The sequence below is a fragment of the Bombus flavifrons genome, chromosome 4, assembly GCF_040668555.2.
Source record: "Bombus flavifrons isolate JBK064 chromosome 4, iyBomFlav1_principal, whole genome shotgun sequence".
In the NCBI taxonomy this organism is placed as follows: domain Eukaryota; kingdom Metazoa; phylum Arthropoda; class Insecta; order Hymenoptera; family Apidae; genus Bombus; species Bombus flavifrons.
The window spans coordinates 11431397-11453258 of NC_138445.1; the positions used below are offsets into that span (position 1 = coordinate 11431397).

At 39.4% G+C, this 21862-nt stretch overlaps 1 protein-coding gene and 1 long non-coding RNA gene across 3 annotated transcripts in view; one reads left to right on the top strand and one right to left on the bottom strand.

Moving 5' to 3' along the window:
* Nucleotides 1-21862, top strand: part of sfl (N-deacetylase and N-sulfotransferase sfl) — a 370355-nt gene that overhangs the window by 170304 nt on the left and 178189 nt on the right. Inside the window, exon 4 of the mRNA XM_069111773.1 lies at nt 3558-3617. The gene's annotated coding sequence lies outside the window, so the exon portion shown is untranslated. The remainder of the gene's footprint in view (nt 1-3557; nt 3618-21862) is intronic.
* Nucleotides 11677-17456, bottom strand: LOC138179074 (uncharacterized). 2 transcript variants are annotated; one of them, XR_011172928.1, is made up of 4 exons: nt 16300-17456; nt 15544-16127; nt 13275-15420; nt 11677-13183 (listed from the first exon to the last, which is right to left on the bottom strand). It is a non-coding gene; the product is annotated as an uncharacterized LOC138179074 (long non-coding RNA). The 2 variants fall into 2 exon arrangements; XR_011172927.1 differs by lacking the exon at nt 11677-13183 and having other exon boundaries at nt 13206-15420.

A 21862-nucleotide genomic window follows, 5' to 3' on the forward strand; every position in this document is an offset into this window, starting at 1 on the left:
CACTTTAGAGTCAAGAAGTCATTACAGGAGTCTTTGTCCTCGCAACGACTCTATTTACCCAGGGTTAAAAATGTTCATCGAACCCTTATAATCATTTAACAATTACTCTCCTGGTTGGCGAATTGCTTTCAATGAACTTTCAATGAAATACACTTTTACTTTAAATTAATTCTCTGGAAGAAACTAGCTATATCGTTCTTCTCTATCAATAAACAAGGACAAGTATTGTCTTGTATTAACCTGTAACAAACTTAAAAAAATATTTGTTTCTATCAAATACACTTAAAACAACTTGCAAACGAATCCAATCCAAACCACTCCTCATTATTCCTTAATTAACAAGTAACAAGTTTAAGAAATACCTCTTTCCATCGAATACATAATCCAATTGACTGGTAACAGGCTTTGAAAAGATTCCTATTTCGGTCAAACATATAACCTGATCAAAACAATGCTCAATTAAAATCAACTCGCCTTACCCTTTACGGTATTATCTATAATGACATCCAGCTAATAACTAACAAACTCAGAAAGGTGTATTTCATCCAAACTCATGAATCCAGTCAAAACAACCCCTAAATAATTATAAATCCAATTCAACGTGTCCCCTATAATGTTATCCAAGCAACAGCCAATGAATTACGAAAAGACACGTATTTGTTCCAAATGCGCAATCCAATTAAACAAACTTCCAACTAACCCCACGTCCTATAATCTTGCACAGCTACCAAGCAATAAATTTAGAAGTAGGGTGGTTTCTTCCAAATGTATGAAATTAAATCCACCTCCCACCGAATCTAATTCGACCCTTGTAACATCAACTAACAACGAGTCGAAACAAAGCTCGACCAAACCCAACTCCCCGAGAAGCTGACGTCCATATTTCAGTTTCCATTGATCCGGACGAAAGTGCACTTCCGACAGCGGCTCCTCGGGGTACGGGCAACCTTCTGACGGGAACATCCGGCCCGCATTTATAATCGATGACACGCAGAGTCGACGTAGACTTGCGGGGCAGTAGCCGAGGCGTGGGTGTTTGCGATTTTCATTTTGCATCGTTCCAGCAATAATTGTTTACACCTCGAGGGCGCATGAAGGCTAAGTTAAACACGCTTGCCGCACCACGCGCACACACAGCCCGCGGACATGTACACTACACACACTGTGTCGTCACACGTGCACACGTAAACTTGCCTGCGTCTGTGTAACCTTCTCTAGGAGGATTTTCCGCGCCGGGCACCACTTCTAACGACGACCAGGCGCGGGGGTGGGCGAGCAATTACGAACATCTGCTCTCTCTAGTCTACGTGCACACGTAGCGAACCGAGTTCCCGACCGGTTTTCGTAAGCTCGACTTTAATCCTTAAACGCGTCGCCGTCGCTCGTCAGCAAAGCGCTAACATGTACGCGCAACTCCACGCAGCGCGGGAGAGTTGCGCTCGATTTTCAGACTTCTGCGACGCTTCTGATTATCGTTTTCGATGTCTGGGTGCAGGTTTAGGGTGATTTTCGGGGGAAATTTTGTAACGAGAATGGATCGAGCGACGAGAATTGAATTCGAGCCTTAATGTTTGGCATTCTCGAAGCTTAGTTTGTTGAAATGCTTGAAAATTAAGGGTTATTACCATCGAGATGATTGAATATTCCGTAAAAATGACGGTGATAAGCATTCCATTCTGTTGGCGTCAGCAACTCCTACTTTTTAATTAATAAGAATCATTTAATCAAATAAATAAATCTTCCTAGTTAATCGTTCTAATAGATCTTTTCGGAAATTAAATCCTTATATCACATCCCTGTATCGAACGCGTCGTGAAAGACAAACGTGTAGCGGTACATAAGTTAGAGGACAATTCAAATCATGTTGTTGTTTTGCCTCGGAGTATCAAGATCGTTAGGATACACGTAATGTAAGAATAAATAAGCTCCGAGCAAAACAATATCGCCGCTACGTGCACCGTCGAACAAAGACGAATTTGAATTTTCCGACTCTCTCCCGACCAGTATAAATAAGCGGACGCGATCGCGAGGAAATGAGTTACAGTCAGGTGTCGATCAGTTATCAACCAGTTATCAACGAATTATCAGCTATCTAATTACCGAGTCATTAGCGATCCTATTTTACGACTTATACACTGTCTCAGCGAATCGGTTAGTACGAGCGTCTTTGCGAACACAATCTGTATACTAATTTATCATTTTAAATATATTCGACGATTTCAACAACGAGCAATCTCGTTCATTAAACCTTAGCGACCAACCATCCTCTACGCATAAACCTCTACAAACGTAAAACCACTTCTTTTTCTATCTGGTTATCTAATTAACAAAAGTTATTTATAAAATGCATCTGTTTTAAATGAAACAATGTCTAGGCTTAACGTTACGCTTTAGAAAATTGATTGATGAGTGTACATGAAAAGGATAGGGCATAATACTGAATAATATCTCTCGCGATATTCTTCGAGGTACGTCAGCGAGTCTAAAAACTACCCCCTTCTGGGGCCATTATTCGCAAGGGTAGTTCGTTTCCAACGGCCAACACGACGATTAATTAATTCATAGGGCAGTTACACGACGTATTTATACGACATATTTATCTTGCACGGCTTTCACGGGACGCGAGACAGCGTATTTCGTGGCGCGCGCGTGAAACGAAAGGGGGTGGCTATCGAAATTCGTAGCAAGAAGCCGCTCGGCTTTGTGAGCATGGTTTCCGAAAGATCCGACTCCCTTCTCTGGTGGGGAGGTTAACATAACTCGACATAATAGTGAATTCTGTGTGATTGAACGACGTCATTTCGCGAGGACAATTGGCCGAATAAGCAGCTCGAACCGTTTAATGGTACCATTTGTATTCAAAACTGGCCGACTGCGCCGAACACAGTGAGAAATATTGCGCGTCATTCATTGCAAACGGCAATTAATATAACAACTATACCGTCGGTGTACTTACGTCCTATACTACACGACTGAACGCTTCTGCGCGTGATTTAATTCTACGAACGAAATTTTAGAAGCGAAGAAGAGAAAAAGATGAGAGACCGTGGAATTTTGTTGCGCTTTTAACTTGTCTAACCTGTCAAGTCCAAATGTTTTATGAAGCATTCAGCCATTTTTGACTTGACACTGTTTCGTAAATTTGTATGTAGATTTATATAAAGAATGCAAACTAGTTTCCTTAATTATTAATAATTCTTCTAGAAACTTTAGAAAATACGTGCGAAAATACGGAAATGTTTCTTTCTATAAATATTGTTTAAAAGTTGTACTTATACAACTTTTTAGTTGTAATTAATTACTACACGATTACTTTCTTTGTAAACCTTTGCTGCTTTGCTGTACATAATTTTACCACTTATTGTTGTTACTAATCGTGTAATATATCGTTTGAAAATACATATGCTTTAGAAATATAATACTTTCTATATTTTTTAAATATGATTATTTAATTATTTAAGTAAAATAAAATTAATTATTTAATAATTATTTAATTATTAATTTAATTATTTTTTTAATTATTTAAAAACGTACAAATGTATGTATAAATATTTCAGGTTACTTTGATTCGCCTATGGTACTGCTGCAAGATCCAATCTTCGCGGATTAAAATCGAGGTACATCACAATTTTTTTATGATTTATTTATAAACGAAGTGCATGGTTAACGTTAAGAATATACAATTTTCTGCTTGATGAGAGATTGTGACCAAAAATATTCTCTTCGTTCAAAGAAAATTTGTCCGTCACGAATCAAAGCTGTCACTTTGTTGTAATTAATGAAGAAGCTCGGTTGAATGTTACACAAATAGTTCGCTAATTAATCGATCAATATACTTCAAACCCCACTCTCTCATCGCTGTCAGTGTGAAACCGCGAACAAAGAAAAAGTGGCAAACTGTGAAACTTTTCCATTAAAATACGGACGGGAAATACAATATTCAATTTAAAAAAGATTTTACATTCCTTCGTTATTGAAAACGCATCAGTAATTGACCATAATTATTAAACGTCACTTAAAATATCTTTAAAAATCACCATCAAAAGACTACCTCAAAAGAACAGTCGAAGTCAAGTTAGAAGCGCCCATTAAGCGCCAAAGGGTTCAGAAAACGTCAGTCTTATTTACCCGGTTTGTTTCTGTGTAATTTGCAACCCATGGTTCTTCCTTCCCGACCAGGAAGTCGCTGATGTACACACGTATAAACACGCGTACAGAAGGGGTGGTTCTTGCGTATAGTTCCGGCTCAGCGTCCCTCATATTGCAAGTATTATGCGAGGAAAACGTCCGGCCCGTGGGTTCCTTGCGTCCTCTCGCCAGTTTGCACGTATAAACGCGGCTTTTGTCCTCCGGTGGCCAGCCGAGTGTACCATGGAAATGGGCTTATTTCGCGTACGCGTGTGTACACACGGCCGCTGTAGGTGTACGTACCGCTTCAGTCCACTAAATAAGCGTCCTGGGTTCATTCACGCGCGCGTTCTTCGCGAATGGTTCAATTCAAGCTGACGCGACGGTCCGGAGACCCAAACGGTACCACGTCCCCGAGCGCGAATATTTGCGGCTGGCCACGCAACAACGTTTGTACCCACCAATGGAGCCTTTCATTAGATGGAAGGGACAGAATTCTGTTAGCGATAGTTACCGTTCGATAGATGAAGAAAACTTTCTCCTTTGAGGATTCAGAATGGTATCGATTGCGTACGATGGTTTAAGCGAGTTAACACACGTTGCAGAGTTTGCTTGTGACTCGGAGTTTAACCAGCGAATCGTCGGTGAAAGACTAGTATAGCATAGTATTTTCGCGTAAGTTCAAATTAGTAGCTCAAATTGAATAAGGGACTGGTCACGTTAATTTTTTTTTTTTTTTATTTTTGGGATTGCGCAGGTAGTTCGAATTAGATAAGGAAGAATTGGGAGAGGGAGTGTTATGTTTTTTATTTTTGGTTTTTCAGAATCTATAGATAGACTAAATTAGATAAGGGCGAGTTGAGAGATAGAGTGTCGTGTTGTGTTTTTATTTTTGGTTTTTGGAGGTGGCTGGCTAGTTCGACCTAGATAAGGGAAAATGGAAGGACGGAGTATTACGTCGTTTTTTATTTTCCTCTTTGAAGATGAATCGATGAATTTTGTCAATGTCTTTCTTTATAGAAACGTTTTTCACATTCCGTTTTAGCTGATAAATAATACAGTGAGTATTTTTCTTTGAATGTTTTATATATTTTCGTATATTACGCATAGAATATACACTCTAAATTTGCCATAAATGCACGACCTACCTATCTATCGGAAGTAATTCTCCTTACACTTCATTATACGCTTCAAAGAACACTAAAACTTTCCTGTACGATATTTATTCCTTCCTAGACAGTTTCCAATACCTCAGCTAATTATAATGCTCAGTGAATACATTATACGCTATAAACTACAAGGAGGAAGAATGTTAGAGAAGTAGAAGGCGAGAAGGGTTGGCTCGACCACCTAGATATTACGGCGCAGACCATTTGAAAACCGATAAACCGTAGGAGAAAATCGTCGTGGCCCGACATATCGTTTTTAACTTCCCTCCAACCCCTGTATTTCATCCCTCCTTTAGGTTTCGATCGGCAGTCGCGTGGAGGAAGGTAGCAAACCCTCGCAGGCAACGTCTATTTACCATAAAATAGAGTTTCCAGCTCTCCAGGTTGCGAGGTCTGCATCCCGCCATTTATTTCTTCCCCTCTTATCGGTTCATTCGCGATACGTAAGGGAAAATTCAAATCATCGTGCTGCTAGGCGTTGCCTCGACTTCGTGCGAGTTCGTTCGAACTGAAAATGTTCTGCGTTTTTTTTCTCGCCCTCTAACGACCCAGCGTTCCTTTCTTTCAACCTTCTCGCTATTGTATATTCCTGTATATATCGCACAATTTTTCTAACCTTCTATCATATAATCGAAATACATAAAATTATCGATATTTTTTTCAGTCGTTAATTCACTAAAAAAAGGGAGAAACGAGATGTTCGAGAAAATGGCAAAGATATAACAATTCTAAAGTCGAATAAAGAGAGAGGAAATTAGGTGACATAAAATTGACTGACAATGCACTAAATTTGAAAGCTGTACCTCCGCGAAACACGAAGAATGTGACTTATTAAACTTTTCTCCTGCTATTTGCACATTACCAACCTTCTCACCTTCCCCTACGAACATCTCCGTAATCATCCAAATATGAAACCTAATTTCTTTCCCTCGAACCAGCCATAAAACGCGAATCTTCCCCCGAAGAATATAACTTCGCCGTTGTCGTTCTCGTCGTAAAAAGGACGAACGACGGGATAAATCTCACTTTATAAGGGATGTGCGCCGGGGCCACGTACGAGGAGTTAGCGTCACTTTCATCGGTTCCGGAGCGGCGATACACTCGGTGTCGCGCGTACAAACCGAATCCTGCGACGTCGTCGCACAGACACCTTTCGAAACTTGTGAAAACTTCACGATATCGGAAGCACCGCGACCTATCTTCTTACTCCATCTCTTTCCATCTCATGTTACGTAACGAAAACTCAAAGATCTCGTTGCTCGCGATTTTAGTGTCGCTCTGAATTGCACGATTTCCACAAAACTCACGCCTTTTGGCACCGTGCGGTTTCCCGGCATTCGTTTTTATGCTTTTCGAAAATCGATTCTCGATCAAGATAAACTACCAGTCGTCGATCGCTCGTAATTCCGAATGCGACACGTGTGTGATACGACTCTTTGGAATATGACTCTGTAAATGATTCGAGAGCGTTGCCGGGATGTGCGGAATTAGAGGAGAAATTTAAATATTTAACGATTCCGAGTAAATATTGTATCATGAACAGGAATTCTCGCTGGTTAATTCAACTGGAATATTAATTTTATATTTGAATAAGAATTCCTAACGTTGAAGCAGTATTTTGAATAATGAAGACTTGGGATAATGGAAAGAATTAATCGTACGATACGTTCGAATTTTTCTGCTGTCTTGGATTAAATCATTGTATTTTAAAGATGGTCTTCATGTAGAGCTGCAATAAAAGAAATTTATGAAACTTGAAATCATATAATCTGCAACTTCTTGCGCGATAATTTAATAGAAAGTAACATAAAAATAGAAAGTAATAATATTAACGTACTTATAAGTTACAAGTTGCTTATAGACCTCTCTTCCACCAGTTCATGTCAACGAGGATAGTGAAATCACTTCTGGTCGCTAAAATTCGTTTGTAAAATTAACTTTCATTAGCTAATTCGTTATCAACATGTGAGAAAGTTTGTTAATGGTAATAGTTTGTAACTTTAACTATACAATTATATTTGTCTCATTACCAAACTTGCTTGTTGCATGTACAAGAGAATGTATTAATATCAATGACTGGTAACTTGTAACTTGTACAACTTAGCTAGGAATATATTACTTCGATGAGACTATGACAGTAGAATGGATGTGTAAAGAACAGCCCGAAAGATACAAGATTCATACAGCGGAAAGTCAATCATCTTCTCGTTCAACTTTTCCTCAAAATATAGTACGCCAATCAACTCGTGTAACTGGAAAATCTTTTCACACCAGCAACTCCAATCTTCCATCAAGTTTCTTCTCCATATCAAGCTCGTTTCGTTACGTAAGCCGTCGTAATAAAATCGTCGACGAAACGACACGAGTACTCGTGACATCTCACGCCAAACCGCAATGTCTTGGGTAGCCAGCGAATGGGAATAAATTTTATAGTCGAGCCGAATCGATCGAGTTCCTGCTGTTCGAAGGAGCTGGAAGTTATCGGGGCAAGAGCGATAGCTAGAAGCCACTTTCTCGTCTTTGTGTGGATTGCTAAAGGCTGCTATCCCTTTAATGGCGCGAAGACGAGTTAACTTTGTCCTGACGTCTTTCGCGACAAATATTTGCTCGACGATATTCATGCTCCTTCTTCGGTCGCTCTTTTCTCCCATGGCGATATTTCGTCGAACGATGTTCGCGAATTTGTCTGTTTTTATTTAACGAGCTACTCGTGTACGAGTATACGCTTTTATGTTTTGGAGAATTTCTGAAAACAAGAAATTTAACAAATGATGGATAGAGAAACGTCAGGTATCGCGTGAAAGTAACTAGGAGGTTAGGAGGGCTATCGCTGATGCGGCAACTACGAAAGCTGGATTGCGGTAACGTTACAACTTCTGCTAACTGAATTACCGCGACGCGCTAACTTGCGGGACGAGGTTGTTTCAGTGCAGCGAATTTAGCGTCGAGTCTCCAGCACCTACGACAAAAACTTAACTCGAACTATCTTATATATTTATTTACGTAGTGCAACTGGAGACTTTCGCCGTCTCTCTTCACAGTTATATTAAAAGAAGTTAAGTAACTTGATTCTAACGACAAAGACTCTTCATATTTACTATATTTTTCTATATTATTGCTATATATATAAGATAATATAATATACGTGTTACTATATCGAACGATCTTTGATCAATTTATTTTTTAAATTTAACACACACGTTCATGACACGTATATGTCGTACTTGAAAATTTGTTTATTTTACTTATCGATCTTTGTCAATCCAGGTTACGATATCATCTGGCAAAATAAATCTCTTATAACTAGACTACGGAAGTTTATGCAAATTTAAAAAAAGAGAAAAATAGCCCCTCATCGAATGCTATTTGCCAAATATTACAACGAATATTGTACTTGGAATATTTTATATGTTTTTAGACACCTTTATGTAATTTAACCTCGTAACGTACTAATATCTCTCCGATTTACTGTTTCCAACAACGAAAGGCAACTGCCACTAATTCACCAGTAGCAAACTAAAGAAAATTTTGTTCGTTACTGGACTAACTACCTCTTTATCAGCATGGAACGTGAACGCAGCGCGAACGAGACAAAGGGGGTGTGGAAACGGCGTTTAATTCTCGGTAGAAGCGCGCGTAACTCTTCTGTGCAAACACGTCGACGCGACGCGTAGCGATCAGCTAAACAGAAACGGATGCCCAATATACGGCGACGGTTGTTGTACGTGAACTGGGGCGCATCGTTTCTTCGATGTTCCTCGGAGGGAAGAATACGTATATTCGGTCACGTACGTGGTGAGGGTCGGAATGGGTCGCGTGAAATTCACGATCGACTACGAGACACGTTGTTTATTCGAGGAAAATGTCCTGCTACCTTTTTCATGCCGTTTGCGTATGTGGATAAACAACGATAGAACTGCATGGAACGAGCGTCGTATAGCGGTCATTGGCGCATTGACTCGCGAGGAAATTGTCGGCGGTTGTTAATCTTTCGCTGAATCGAGGAAGAGACACCGAACTGGCAAGAGAGAGAAATAAGACAGAAATTGTAAAAAAAAAAATCACAGTATCATCCGTCTTCCCTTAGTGGTGGACGATAGAGTCGCATCATAATGAACCAGTGGTTACCTTTCTGTTTTAATACGGAGGAGCGAGAATTATATTCTTCGCGTCATATTACGCTGTCTTCAACGTTGCTGGTAAGATGAATGTATGGGTTGGCCCTGTTTCATGAATGGTAAAAGCTACTTTAACGACGAGTTCAGTAGCTGGAGGATAGTCGAGGAGTTACGTTAATTCTTTAGCAACCAACCGAGATGAAGCTGTAAACGTTTATAATAAGAATCATCCTAAGAATAACTTCATTTTCGCGAAAGTCGTGGATTATTCTGAGATCTTAAATGCCGTGCATAATTCATACTGTAATGAAAGTAGTTACACGAAGTGTTGTCGCTCGGTCTCCTTAGATCAATATCTTACGTTACCAAGTCTATGAATATTTTTGTCAAAAGCTCTTTGTCTTTAATATTTACATTGTTTTAATTTCTTTATCTTTCTATATTGCTTCGTTCAGCTTCTATTTTTTCTGCAACAGCTCGTTGGCTTCGAAGATATACTGCTTGAAAACTGTACTTTCAGATTCTCGAATAAAAGTTGATTTATTCCGTGAGCAAATTTTCTATAAACTTCCTTCTGACTCTGCATGCAACTGGTCAGATTGGCGCGTGGACTGCATACTACTAACTCAAGATTCATAATTTCAAAATATCAATGGTATATGAGCGGTCAGGAAGTTCAGGTACAAAAGATACTAGAAATTTCCAATCTCGTAAGAAACTGAAAAATTGATTTCCGCCTCGAGAAAGCTCGTAGTAGATTAAATTTGTGGCTTTAGATTCTTTTTATTTTCAATTCAAATATTCTCCGTCTCCTGTTTTAAAGAAATCCGAAGAAAAGTGTAATAGATATCGATCAAGGGAATTTATACATTTTAATTTCGTTTAAAAGGCCACCAGACTAATGTATATATTTTTCTAAAAATTCGAAATCTCATCGAAACCTTGTTCAGAATACTTTACGATTCCATGTTTCTCGGTTTAATACAGAGAAGTCAGTCTGAGGGTGAAATGTAAATGCGAATACCGGCAAGTGTAGATTGAAAGGTTCTCTCCAGCATATCTTTGCTAAGGTTTCCGGAGGGCAAGGATTCATCTTACGTGCGATTTACCCTGCATCGACCCTTCCGGCTGTTCCATATCCGTTTAGCCAAGGTCTGACCCTTCTCGTAATATCGTCCCCATTTCCAAGAAAAAAGGGTTCGGTTCTTTTTTATATTGCCCACGTGTGCCAAAGAAACGGTCTGAAAATGATACACGTGTGCAATATGTGCAAGAAATTTCATCAATGATCCCTTCCCTCTCCGATAATACAATTTCTATATGTACATACGTATATTTCCAAAAAATCCGATGAAAGCTGTTAATACTTTTAGAATAATTGATTATACAAGAAACTGTATAAATTCACGCGTCTCTATTGAATGGAAATATCGATGAATTTCCCTCTATCGAATTTCAAATTTCGCGGAAATAAATTCCAGTTTATTCGTTGGAAGCCATATTTCATCGTACGTATTTTTCCTCCTTTTTTTTCTATTTTGATAAAACCAGACTGGTACACACTATACTATATAAATGTACCGATACTGTGAAAATAAAGTAAAAACATAAAAAAGATAACCGTCTCTCCCTTTCCGTGGGGGAAAAAAATACGTCGGCTCCACCCATCCCACATAAAACCGTGTACCATCGGGACGACAATGCGAAACCAAGTCTACAATTAAACCGAGTAAAATCTCGTTTCAACGATGGAACTCAGAAACAGGATACATCTCGGGAATAGCAATTTGGAAAGTTCGTTTTGAAGAAAATAGCTCGTTAAGGGGATCGTGATAAGAATATCGAGAATCGTGGTTATGTATCGCGACGTCTCGTCGGCGTTTCCACGACTATTTAGATATTCTACGGTGGCTGCCGGTGACAAAAGCGTCGCTCGATGGGAATTCAGCATACTTTCGTCGTATGGCGAGGTAAAAACAGCCGCGGGAACAGGTTCGAAGGCGGATAAGCCGCTAGGTGTCCACCTGTTCTACCATTTGCGTTTTAAACTATAGCTTCGTTAGGTAGGTTGCTTTGTATTTTGAATAACAATAAGGAGATTGTGGATTTTTATACGTTTGTAGGAAATTTATAGATGCAAACATGCGCAGAATGCATATGGAGGCCAGAGAACCTGATAAAGTAAAATGTGCATATGAGGTAGATTTTTATACGTGTTGGTTTATTAAAGAGACGAATGAAGAATTCGTAATTGTCAGTTGTATTAAAATCACTTTAAGTACAAGTACAGAGATAGCATATGCCGGTCGTAATCGTCGCACGCTCAACGCTACTGTTCAACTCTACGTTCGCTATTCGACTAACTGACTCGCTATAATCACTCGTTATACTGACTGTACTAAAGAGCACGTTCGTCTATTTGTATCGACCGGTGGTATTATAAAAAGTTCAAATGTAACTCCGGTTGACAATTACAAATAGCGGCGATAATATTTTGTCCGCAGTTCGTTTACCTTTGAACCTAGCAAATCAAAACAACGTTGGTATTCCAAAGCACAATAATATGAGTCTCTCCTGATTCAAATCTTCCGTTGACTCATGTGCCGCTACACATATTTATGCAAATTCATATTTTTACGCAGCTAAGTTAATGGAACTCGAGCAGAAATTTGTGTCGTGTACTAAATATGTATTTCGTAATGAATATTCTACGATAAGTCTGTACAAATTCGTTAGTTTAACAAATATTTTAACCTAATATTACGAAGTGTGCTAGAAAATATTGAATACCTCTTTCGACACCATTTAATCTTTTTTAATTAATTTTAATAAAACATTTTTCTCTACGAAGAACTATTTCACTCAAAATACTCGCTCGACTTAAATGACTCGACCTGTACAGATCCGTGTTCTCCATCATTTCTAAAATTCCAGAAATCCCCGGCATTCTAAAATCACCTAATCAAAACTGAAACTCTAATCACAGGATTATTCCGAAGATTAGAGAATCCGTGCTTACAACTTGCCCATTCTCGACCCTGGACCGTAAACTACCATCTCGAGGAATATTCCGGCTATCGAAATAAGCTTCAAATATTCCACGACTTAACAATGTCCATGCAACATGTCCATTAGGAACAAGAACCGTGCGCGATAACAGGCGAATCGTGGCTGCTTTAAATAGGAAAACAGCGTGGAAGCCGGCGGCTTGGGCAAGTTGGACGGTGGCTGCTTAAGGATAAACTGTTTTACTTGGCGCCCGGAAGCGTAACAACGCAACCCCTCCACCCACGAAATACGTAGTAAGTAGCTTAGCCGTGTTTACGCTCCCGATTCAACTTTATCCTGAATCCGCGAGTATTTAGCGACCATACACGACCGCCTATACATATAATAGCATCGCTTCGACTTCAAACTATTTCGCTTTACAATCAAAATTCTGCCTGGGATCTCTCTCGCTTCTACCATCTCCCTATCCGCTGTTCAGGCGTTGTAAATGCAATCTCGTGTTCCGCTAGTTTGTTATGAGACGATCTCGACTAGCGGAAATTTAGTTTTACGTAATGACGAAATTGCGAGTGCCGCGGTTATGATACTATCGCTATCATATGATATATCGCTAATCAGTGTACGGTATCGAAATACGGAATACGATCGAAATTCCAGGATGTGGACGAATCCAATTTTGTTTGTTATTCGAGTGACAAGTAGTAATATTCTCCTTGGTTACAGCAAGCTAGAATTTTTGTTATTCTTGATAGAGACGAGCTGAAATATTCGTGAGGTGGATTATTATACGTGTCGGTTTATTAAAGAGACGAGTGATAAAATTGTAATAGTCAGTGTATATTAAAATCACTTTAAATACAAGTACAGAGATAGTGTATGCTGGTAGTAATCGTCGCTCGCTCAATGCTACTGTTCAACTCTACGTTCGCTATTCGACTCTATGGCTCGCCATAAAGATTCGCTATAATGATTCGCTATACTGGTTCGTTATAGTGACTCGCTATACTGACTGTCCTAGAGAGCACGTTCGTCTATTTGTATCTACCGATGGTATTATAAAAAGTACAAATGTAACTCCGGTTGACGACTACAAATAGCGGCGATAATATTTTGTCCGGAGTTCGTTTACCTTTGAACCTAGCAAACCAAAACAACGTTGACACTTCAAGGCACAACAATATGAGTCTCTTCCGATTCGAGTCTTCCGTTGACTCGTGTGTCACTACATTTGAAACTCTTTCTGTACTGTTATGTTTTGAGTAAAATTATACAGAATAAAATAACGAAGAAAAATTGGCACGAAGAAAATGGTAGAACTTCGGTCTTTTTGCTTACAACAATTTAATTCGGATCATTCTAAAACCAATCTATTTTTTTTTTAGAAAATTTGATGATCTTTTTCTAATTAATATACGTGTTGATAGAACGATGGAACATCAGAAGTGATCGGAATGGACAGAGATTGCTCTGTTTTCGAAAATACGGCGTTTTGATGGGTGCAGCGGTGTTCAGGTGCTCAGTCGAAGAATTACGATCAAATATAAGAGTGAAGTTTCCGTCCTCACAAGCGTCACGTGTTGCAGCGTAACAGTAACTTTAACATATCTCAAATTGCGTGACTAGGTAGAGTACCACGATAGTTGAGCGAAGTGGCAAGTAACAAAATGGTAGAAGTTTATATAGTATAATGGCTAGAAGGAAGTTTAAATTTCGTAAGCGCAATTGTCACTGCAGAGGGAAAGACTAGGTGGGGTATAATAGGACGAATTTTGTAAATCGCATATTCCGAACTTTGGACTACGATCTCCGAAGTTTTACAAATCTAATCGTGTTCTTGTTCCTGTAAACGAATTTGCTAATCTAAAAAATGAAAGATCTCTTAACATAACATTCCAATTAGAATAAATTTGCATAAACATCCGCGATCTAAACTGAACTCCATTGCTATTCATTCTAACATAGCCAATATATCCATCGTGCAATCTTACAAGTCCTGAATCGATAAAACTTAACAGTAACACGTGTATCCACATATATACATATGTATATATATATATCTGTATTGGTTTCCTTATAGGATTACAATGTCTCGCTTCTACATATACATATCATACACGATGCTCAATACGATATAATAAAATGCAATAAAATGCACCTTAAATAAATATCACATACATGCAGACTGTAAATCCATCTAAGAAAAGGCAGGATATCTTAAAGATGATGGGAAAAACGGAACAACGATGGAAAAATCAGTGAAACACACACAGAGAAAGAGGAAGAGAAGGCTCTCGAGCAAGTCAATTCCCTTGGCGGAACAAAGCGGATCGATGCTCGAATAATCCGGTAGCGGGGAACCGGTGGCGCGAGCGTGTACATCCAATAAAAGAGGTTACTCATTCTCGCATCGAGTCGCATCAGCCACTTCGATATTGGGAAAATGCCACTCTTCGTAGGAGCGGCCGCACGCGCTCGCACGAAACACGACCGTGCTGCTTGCGATTCAGCCAGCGAGCACGTATTGCCATCGCGCGCTTGTCCGTGGAAAGGGCGACGCGTGTATGCATCAGATGCATCGTACGTTCACCCCTTTCCGTCTCGATATCCCCGTATTGCCAACACCTCTCGATATTCCTCCTCGCGATAGTATGAACGATTCTTCGCTCTGATACCAACGGAGATCTGCGATCTCTTAAACACCTTCGGCATCTTAAATCATTGAAAGCCAACTTCGCGTTAACGGAATATTTCCTTTGAAACCTCTTTTCTCAATTGACCTATATTATCGAATTTTATGTTTTATTAATCTTATTAATTGTGGCCGTGACTACGAATTTCCACGATACGCTTAATATTCTTTTTCTTTTTTTTCTTATATACGGATATTACGATCGCGTAATGAAATTTTAAGAAATGTGTGTAAAATATTTATGCAATTGTTTCCTCGCCGCTATTTCTTACACTTCGATTCTACGATTGTGCTAGAGATAAAAAACCTGAAGTATTTGTAGGCTCTCACCTAACAGATCTATACCTTAGACACAACGAGAGAAGACAGAAAGTGAGTGTTTCGTCCAAAATCTGCTAGTGTGGACTCTTCAGTAAGGCTCTCACCTAACCTGTAGTATTTGTAATCTTACGGTAAATTATTGCTTTGTTTTATAGTGGGTTAAACATTTTGCTTCCTTGTTGAAATGAAAGTGTGCTAGAATTTTTACATGATCAGTTACATGTACATGGAGTTTGCCTCAAATTTTTGCAACAGACATCGTCTGTCTTGCCTGGATAAAAGTAATTCCAGCGGTGTATCGTTAATCTTTGTCGCTTCTACTCAGATATGAAATTATGGGAATTTTCTTTTTTCCTATTTCTTTCCTTTTTAAGAAAAACGGGACTGATGAATTTGTTCCCATGGAATCACCAATTTTTTGTTATTTGTAAATCGATAGAATTAATCTCGCTAGTACATTCTTGTTTCTCTATGCATTCTGTCGAAAAACAGAATTATAAAATTTTCCACCGATTTTACAAAAGAAATGAATTTTTTCTCTCTCTCTCTCTCTCTCTCTCTCCCCTTTTGTAGCTCGAACCGTGATATACGGAATTTTCGTTGGATTAGCAAACGGATTTTGTCAGTTTTAATTTGGTTAGATTAAACCGGGCTGGTATATCTTGATCCCTTCTCGGTGGCTGCCAAAGAAAGCTGAAAAAAGAGTACAACGAACTGTTTTAATTGAACTGTTGCGCCATGAATTTTTTGCGGAATTAACGAACGAAATTCGTCGGTTCTAATTTATCCTTGTATTTTCTGCTCTTTAGATACACTGGCTTCCAGTATAAAATAACAAACGTTTCAAACCCCGTGTCTTTCTCACCTTTCGAATATAGAACTATCTACGAACCGATGTAAAACTTCAGATACAAGATATTAGGATGAATATATTCATCTAGAATAAATATATTCCATGGTTAACAAAATACATATGAAAAATGTCAGCTAAATGTAAAATATCTTTTCAAACACTGGTTTTCAGTCATTCGAAAACACATCCTGAGTTAGAGTTATAAAAAAAAAGTTATTAAAGCACAGTCTTTCGTTGGGAAAGAAATCCTTTTTTCATCGGGAATTATAATAAACAAAAGAATTTCTGTTGAATCTAGATCAATTTTAATAGAACAAACACACACATATATATACGAACGTCATCATCATTTTTTTAATTCACTTTCCAATTAATGATCATTAAAACTCAGAATCGAACTCAAACTCTATTCTCTTCTACTACTTGCATTAATTTCTACTAAAAAAAATGCACACATACACAGGCATTTCCTTCATAAAAATACTCCCCTTTCAAATCTATTCTCAGGTAATAGAAAAAATTCCAAGAGAAAGAGAAATCGTTCATTCTTCATTGAATTAACATAAGCAAACTAACCACTACCAAATCCAATCTAATTCAAACAAAAAATCACAAACAAAAACTCACAAACACTAAACCCTTTCATCCGTCCACCGAACTGAGACAAACTGAACACATAACAATCAACTTACCAATCGAAAGAATCCGCTTGCATCACTAATTCTCGGTTCATTGATCCCAATGCGTTAAGGAGCGTTCACACCATCGATATTGTTGTCGATATTATCGTCATTATTTAAGGCTCGCAACATTGTATTGACAATTTATATATATATGTATTGATCGTCTAGGAGGTCCCTTACGGACTACAATGTTAAGAATTTTAAATATTGACAATAATGTCGATTGTCTGACCGCTCCTTTAGTCATCGTCCATCGATGCTTATCGTTCCTCCCTTCCAACTTTTCTCCTTCTACCAATTCCTTTCTCTAATCCCCTCTCCTTTCGTTCACGTGGATTTAGTCTCGCACGAACCGCTTCTGCAATAGCGGAACTACCTATATGTATCCGGTAGTCGTTCCATCGAGTAGAGACAAGGAAACAGGGTAAATTTCGGTGTGGTAGAAAGAGAGTAAACGGGTGGTGTAAGCTAGGAAGGGGTCAGGGTGACTATAACAGCCTGTACAACGTAGCCTGCCCGCGCGAATTAACCGGGATGCAGCTGCAAACTGCACGCCCACACTGGTCGTTTTAGCTACCGGTGGCGCGAGTGACCCGATGGAAAGGCGAGGAACACGGGGGAAGACTCGGAGAGCGATCAAGGCCGACCGATAGAGTGAAAACGGTGCCGCGCGTATTATTTCTCCTGCGGTGGATGCGTGGGCGGTGCCAGTCCAACGGAGAAAATTTATTCCGCGAAGGAATTGCGACAGCTCACGCTGCAAGGCAAAGCGATACGCTTACGCGTTGGCGTCGCTTTCTTTTGAGCTCGGGCGCCTCTCGGCGGCATTTTTTCGCCAGCGAATTCAATGGCCGCCGAGCCGTTATTTATGCCCGACCGAGCGATCGGCTTTAAATTTAACCGCGGATACAGAGACCGATCACGTGTATACCCCACCCGATCTCTAACGAATCTCGTTTCAACCTGGAACGAGTTATGGCAGCTTTAGGCGAGGATACGAATGTTTCGACCCGGCGATGATTGGATTTCTCCGGCGTGATTAGGACCGTTTGATTAGGATTTATGGAGATTCCGGGCCTCATGTTCTTTGGGGAGATACGACCAGGTTTGGCAATGAGTTATTACGAGATGTAATTTTCCCATTGATAAATATTAGGTGGTTTACGAGGGGCGTGAAGTAGTTGAAATTGTATCATATCGAAGGTTTATGAGTTTGATAATTTCAGCGTGTTACGTAATCTTTGCCTTAAGACCTTCAGGTGTTAAGCGTAAATTAATATTACGAATACATTTGCAGGTGATCTAATCTCTTGAAAGAAGAATCTTTCAGTAGTTTCATACGATATGATAGAATTCATATTTTACTAGAGTAAAATTGTACGTGGAGAGAGATTAAATTTAGTATACAGGCGTAAAAATGTATACGGAAGAAGGAAAAAATAAACCATCCTCTGCGTTGTTGCAACAGTTTATTGTCTCTTATCCTCTTATCGTATTCATCTGAACTTGGTTCAAATTAAAACAGTTACGCTAAAAATAATCCATAAGTAGATAAACTCACGGTTCTTCGTTGCAGTTTAAGCCGATGAAAATAAAGTCGTAGTTGATAAATGATTGATAGCAGTTGATGATCGTCCATTATTACGCTAGATCGGATTTCGCAATAATAAGGCTGGTAATTGGACGAGATTATAATAAGGCACAGGATGCTGGGTCGTGCGTTTGGAGTTGGTTGACCAGAAATTCGGCAAGTAAGTTATCGACTCATAGATAATCGCGCGGACGCAGCCCGCATACCAAATCGTTCCACGGACCTACCCTCCGGCTCGTTCTGGACATTCCTTATCGTTCTCACGTCCGTTGCAAATTCCGCTGTTACGAGAAACCACCGACCAGCCTCGCAATTTCATCGTAGTCGTGTATCGTGCCGCTTTAATCCGAAAGGAAAATCACAAAAATATCGTGGTGGACCCTTCCAAGTTAACTTCGTGCATGATCGAAACTTTCTCAGCATAACCTTCTTCGTCTGCTGAATTTACGATATCGTGTTTGAATTACGATACCATGTTTAAAGAATGATTTTGGTATTCGATAAGAGGCATTGATTTTAAGAATTATGACCCATTGAATTAGTGAATTATATCTCGTGCCTCGTGGGAATAGTTTGTTCCAATTTTCCGTTTAAACATTCCATTTAAAAACCAAACAAATATTTTCTTTTCACAATCAAACTTAATCGAACAAATTTCAATTACAAATGTCCATCATCCGCGAGTTTAAAATCAATACGAATCATAATTTGTCTGAGGCTATATATCTTCTGAACCCATTGATATTCTTTTTGGATATCACAATTCTCAAAGCGGCGGATTTTCTTTCAAAGATAAAAAGGAAAAGATCCAATTCTGTCGTAAAACCGAAAAATCCCCCATCCCCGAACGTAGTGTATCATTCGAGAAGAGTCACTTGCACAGCGAGAACTATCTCGCAGGAAATTCACGAGGCAGCAAAGGCGGATGATGAAAAACGTCCTGCTAGAAATATTCGACGAGTCAGCGGAAGAGTCGACGTCTGCGTCGGCCACGAGGGCGTAGAAGAGACACGTTTCTCACGTGTTCGCCTCGGAGCGTCCGGAGAAATGTGTCTCGCGAAATTCCACGGTTCGTCCTCGATGGAGACCCGTTTTCCCCTACCCTGTCAAGATATCGATTCCCCCTGGAGGGGGCCACCAGAAGTATTCTCGAGTTCGCCAGCCCGCGGGGACTTTCTCAAGAGCCTTTCGAAGTCGAAGGGAAGCGCCACGGATCGGCCGAAACGCGGCAAGGAATAGTTTGCTCCAGGCTTACACGTTAGTTCCTGCCATGGTTTCCATATTTTTATCTCGCGGTTTTTTCCAACCGAATCAATTTGTACGAGTCAAGTTACCGATATTAATAAACATCCTCGCGGAATATTAACGATTTTGCCAAAGAAACAAATAAACTTTTATAAGCAAACTTTACGAATTACAATATCGTAGAAAAGAGCTCTATGGTATAGTGTGCAACTTGTAATTTGTCAATTTATTAATATTGTCAATATGTAAATTATTCAAAGGCCCGGGGATCTTTAATAAGAAAATCGAACGATGAGGTAGAGGGGACATCCTTGCAGTGAAGAGAAGTCGAGTTTCCAGGCCACGATAATGTTTTTGTCAGACTTAAACGAGGATCGTTTTCGTCCGACAATGAGGAAAGGCGAGACGGTCGTTAGAAAAGTGAACTCTCTAATTACCGGTGAAATTGGTATCGACGGCGCCGATTACCACCGGAGGACAAAGGGACCGCGAAGTGACGCCCTTTGTTCCGGCGAGTCCCCATTCAACACATTCAGGCCAGCCTCGACTCGCGATCCGTTTTCCCATTAGGGGTAGCGCTGCTGTAATACCCAATGAGCACCCACCAATGGCAGCAGACTGTGTCCATGGAAATAAACCGTCCTCTTTTGCCTACTGCTATAAATCCAATGGAAAAAATTATCGAGACTACAGAGAATTTCTGCGTAGAGTCGTCTGTCAGATGCATTTGTTCATCGATTTGATCTTAACATTTGGCCAATCGACGAAGAAGAAGCGGCTCCGTTTCGTAGATTTCTCTTCGAGCTGATGGATTTGTTTCGAGGATTCGTGAAAAATAAAGAGAAGATGAAAAGTTGAACGATGATACTTTGGTTGATTTTTAAATTTCGCTAACTAAAAGCCGGACACCCTGTACATTCGAAAGATCCTTCGAATTTCTTTCCCGCTACGCTGTGGAAGAATTAGAAATGTATCAGACGATGCGATTTTCTCGTTTCTCGATTGTGGTATGATATTTGTAAAAAAAGATCAGTTTTATCTAACAATAAGTAAATTACAATAATTAAAGGTTTATCTAAAAACGAGTAAAAGCTATCCTATAACATTTGGAATCACTTGCTTTCCCTGCGGCGATTATACCAAATGCCCCAGAAAATTTTGTTATTAATTCGAAATTAATATCACAAATGGCAACAGTATTGTCCTTTATTTCCATAAATGTTTGAATAAAATTCCCATGATGATAGAATCCTCGACTACCTTTCTTTTGATCTCTCTGTATTTGTAGACCGCGTAACAATTTCAAAGTTTAGGCCGGTAGTGCAGAATTAGATTTGTACATTGAACAGTGCCGTTATAGCGGCAAACACGGATCACTTGGTCGCTGACAAAGACATCGTTTCCGAATCCCATCGGCATTGGAGACAGTTGTAATTTAATATATCGGGAATCGACGGATATTCGCAGCACGATTCGAAATCGGTGGAACGTCCGAGAGAAATTACGACGACGCGGCACGTCGCGACGGACTCGCACGTCCACCGTTTATACGTCGGTCCGTGTTCGGATTAATTTAATGAACCGCGATGTTTGCACGCGTCTCTACGTGCGTTTAATGTCGATCCCAGCTGAAGTCGATGCCACGACAATGGTATCGGTTATATTCGCTGATAAAATCGTTTTGCATTGAATCGTATCCTTCGCTTACAAAAAGATATATTACATATTAAGCAAGTAGAAATATGAATTTTGATTTTCACTTCATCAAAAGTTATTTTCATCTGTCTGTTCCATCGTACCAGGTTTGTGGTAATTACGAAATAATTTTATGCAAATATTTATTAAATGTTTTATAACAACTTTCATATCAAGATTATCGTTTCAAGTTTCAACTCGTATAAGAAAATCATCACGACTATTCTGATTATTCGCGTCGATCAGTAAGGGAGTTTTCATGTTTTTATTATAAATCTTTATATCGTTATGTAGTTTTATATCGTTATGCGTGTTTTATAGTAAATGTTTCCCTTTCTAATGTGATTGATAATCAACGATA